The 3,883-nt window shown below is 46.8% G+C and overlaps 1 pseudogene; it reads left to right on the top strand.

The window, feature by feature from the left end:
- Window positions 1-818: 818 nt before the first annotated feature.
- Window positions 819-1,610, top strand: LOC115328837 (annotated as a pseudogene).
- Window positions 1,611-3,883: the final 2,273 nt, after the last annotated feature.

Raw genomic sequence — 3,883 nt, 5'->3', positions numbered from 1 at the left:
CGCAGCGACGAAAAGCTCAAAACGCTCAACGTAGGTCTCGAAACTCTGAGAGGCCTCGTCGAATTCTAGCACCTTCCCGAGGTGTGGCATTTTCGTAAACTGCGACGTTCACTACGTTGAGAAGTAGAGAGAACTGCTGCACATACTATTTCCTTGAAGTCCTTTCAGCAGTGGCTCTTCCCGCTGCTCGCTGCGGGTTCTTGGCTTAGCACCGTGGTAGCCGTGATCCAGGTCCCCGTTCCTTCGTGAGATGCCGATGACCTCCGACGACAGGTAACCAGTATCCTCGTCGCCAATGTTAAATTGCGAACGAGAGAGCCGAGACCAGGTCGTTCCAGATGAAAGGCTCCATTTTTTAATAATCAGTCCGAGCCGATCGCGAGCACTGCGCGAGCTCTGGCAGCGTGGTACGCGCCGAGCTCGCGCCATCGCCGCCTACTGGCATACCGTCTTTGCCAGTATACAACCATTTGCGGACCATTTGCGATGACTACGCCAATGCTATCGACGACTAGACAGCAGTGGGCGTTCTTCCGTGTGCCCATGGCCGACACCCCTACAACGAATGAACTTTCCCAGTGGTTATATAAGTCAACGAACGCCACCCCTCCCTTGGGTCTTGGAGCCCGCAGACACCCACACATGCGCTCACCGTGCCTTTCTCGCTTCACGTTAGTACTATTTACATTGGCTACCTTCCTAGAACCTGTGTTTGCCTGCCGGCTCCACCCAAAGACCTGTTTTTGATGGCATCTGCATGTTGTAAGCACCGCCACGTTGTGTTGCGCCGTAGGCGGTTTTTTTCTCGCTGGAGAATAATGTTCCTCGTTTTGTTGCTACTACTCTCGGGTAACGTCGAGCTAAACCTAGGCCCACCGATGAAAGCTGAACAGATGACAAAAATAGAAACTATGCTCGAAGGGCTAACGGTCAGTACGGCCAATGTTACGATTAAACTTTCTACCATAGAGAGTAAACAAGAAGAATTCGAATAAAAGCTTGACAACTTACTTAAAAGTAATGACCACTTGGAAAAGTGTGTTGCTGCTTTTGAGGACCAGAACAAAAGGATAGAGGAGCATATCGATGACCTCGAAAACCGCAGCCGCCGGTGCAATCTTGTGTTTTACGGAATACCCGACGGAAAGCGCAAAGAAACCTGGGAGGAATCAAAGCACCATGTGGTACCAATTTGTAATGAAATCATGGAGATCAATCCTACTACGATTCAGGTGCGCACAGGATTGGTTACTTTAAAGATGGTTTCAAGAGACCAGTTATAGTAAACTTTATGTCTTGGACCAAAAAGGAAGATATTTTACACTCTGGATTTAAATTTAAGAACACCGACTTTAGTGTATCCGAAGATTTCAGTAATTCACTTCGCGAAAAAAAAACGTAATCTATAGAGCAACTCTAAACAAATAAGGCAAGATAAGAGCAACAAAGTGCATCTTTCATATGATAAGCTAGTTGTGAACGGCGATGTCTTTATCTGGGACGCTGAGCGAAAGGAAACAGTCCCTGTGCGCAGAAAGAGAGGTACAAGGCCAACAACAATGACGCAGCCCTTTGACCTAAAATGTTCTAACTCCATCAACATCGTCTGACGTTCTTTCCACTGTTTTGTTGCTAAACTGCCGTAGCCTTAAAGGGTAACTGCAAAGAAAAAAAAGTTTTTTTTTAAATAGCCTAATTGGGACAAGCATGTCAAAAAACAATTTTTCCGCGAGAAAAAACATTTTTTACAGCAATATTTATTGCGTGAGACTCATTTTAGTTTGCGGCTATTTCGTCCGTTTTAAATCGCGCGCCACGAAGTTGTGATTATGTGACGTCAATCCCAAAAGGTTCTCATTGGCTAAGAGTGTGATTGACAGCTTAGATCTTGGTTGTTAAACCTTTGTTATATGTTGCAATTTCCTTTTGAGCGGCATATTTTTACGTTTAAAGAATAACCCATGTGATGAGAGTTATTATTCTTTACAAAAGGTTTACAAGACGGGCACTTCCGTTTGGATTCATACAAACAAAAGCTTCGCCATTCTTTCATGGCCGCCGAAGGGCCGAAGTCTCTGCTCCCGCCTGTCTCGCCTACCTCGACTAATCGTTTCGCCGAAGTGATCAGTGTTTCGTCGTTTCGTGCTGACCCAGGTGCTTGAGTGAGACTTCTTGAAGTGAAGTAGTGTGTGTTTAGCAGCTGTCGCAGGTGTTAGTGATAGGAAGCGACGCGGGGTTTTGGCTTTCATAGCGCGGTTCTTTCGTTTTCCTCTTTGCTTGCTTAGCGTGCTCTTTTTTTGTTTGTTTTTGTTTTGCTTGTTTGCGCGTGCAAATGCTGACTTTTCGGAGATGTCATGCGTGATCCCGACAGTGAGCCTTCCAGCAGCTATGTCGCCCCGAAAGGAATGCTATTTGGCTGGAGGCAGTCGAGCGTTCGCGTAGCGACCGACGTGTCTAGTTATGTTCTCGTCATGTCGCTCTGGAGGCCGTCGAGATTCGCCATGTGTGCACCTAACGTCCGCGACTAGACAGGAAATAAAAAAGCAGTATGTCCACTACGGAAAAATGGTCTCGGTTCATGCATCTGTAGGCAGGTACGAAATCGTGCCCAAATTTATTCATACCGCACGATGCAACACGTCGCTGTGCAAACGCAGTCCAACACGAAGCATAAAAACGGCAGATTTAGGACAACAATTCGGAGTCCATTGTTCAATTAAAACGACGTAATTTTGTTGAAAACGCCCGCAGCTTTTTACTCACGGTATGCGTCGGGAAACGTCCACATTTTGAAACAGAACAAGGCAGATTTACTTTCAAAACGCTCCCAGCGTCCTCCCGGACCAGTTTGACTGGATCAGCTGACGACGACGGGACTTAACTGGTTGAACGTCAACCCCACAAAAACCAATTTGCGCTCCGTGTACACCACGAACGTTTCAGCTCTGTCGCATCGCCGTGTTGCACCAAACAGAACGAGATCGCCGAAACCAACGCAGCGCTGTCGTGAACCTTGGCTTGTGGTTGCGCACTCGTGGATTCTGTGACTCCCTTCGCTTTCAAAGCGCGCACGACGATTACGAACGATACTTTCCGTCTTCCGGGAACATCACAGGAGCACTTCTCCGGTCATGTCTTCGCTACATGTGCTCGCAAACCGCGTCAAACCAAAACAATACCGCGGCCTGGCGTAGTTGCCAGATCTTGCCGGAAGTCGAGACGCTGCGTCGTTCAACTCCGCAACGCAAGGAGAGTGAGGGGCGGGGCGTACTGCTCTTCCGCGGGGGTCGAAAGAGCGGGAGTTTCAAATGTGGAGAGGTTCTCACTCTACTAAATTACGTCCTGTGGCGTAAATATTGATAAAAAAAATCATTTTTTTCGCGGAACATTTGTTTTGTGACATGCTTGTCCCAATTAGGCTGTTTAAAAAAAAACTTTTTTTTCTTTGCAGTTACCCTTTAAAAATAAAGTAGATGACTTCTTTTGCCTTGTAGAATCGATAAAGGCGAGTGTTATCATGGGCACTGAGTCATGGCTCGATGAATCCGTGCTGGACGGTGAAGTATTTTCTGGTGGCTTCTCTGTCTACCGTAAAGATCGACACGCACATGGTGGAGGGGTATATTTATTAATAAAGGCAGGATGGGAAAGCAGTCAGCTCCTTCTACCACACAATAACACAGAGTCTATTTGGTGCCGAGTTTAACTATCCAAAGGAGGCACTCTAGTCTTGGGCACCTACTATCGTCCCCCAACCATAAACGGCCTAGATGAGCTTAGTCATGTACTATCTTCGATTCCTGATAGCTCTGTTGTTGTGGGAGGTGACTTTAATCTTCCAAACGTCGATTGGATGAGTACATCCTTTTGCACCAATAACTCT

The sequence above is a fragment of the Ixodes scapularis genome, unplaced genomic scaffold, assembly GCF_016920785.2.
Source record: "Ixodes scapularis isolate PalLabHiFi unplaced genomic scaffold, ASM1692078v2 PGA_scaffold1__304_contigs__length_218370807, whole genome shotgun sequence".
NCBI classification, from domain to species: Eukaryota; Metazoa; Arthropoda; class Arachnida; order Ixodida; family Ixodidae; genus Ixodes; species Ixodes scapularis.
This window is presented reverse-complemented; position numbering and strand designations above follow the sequence as displayed.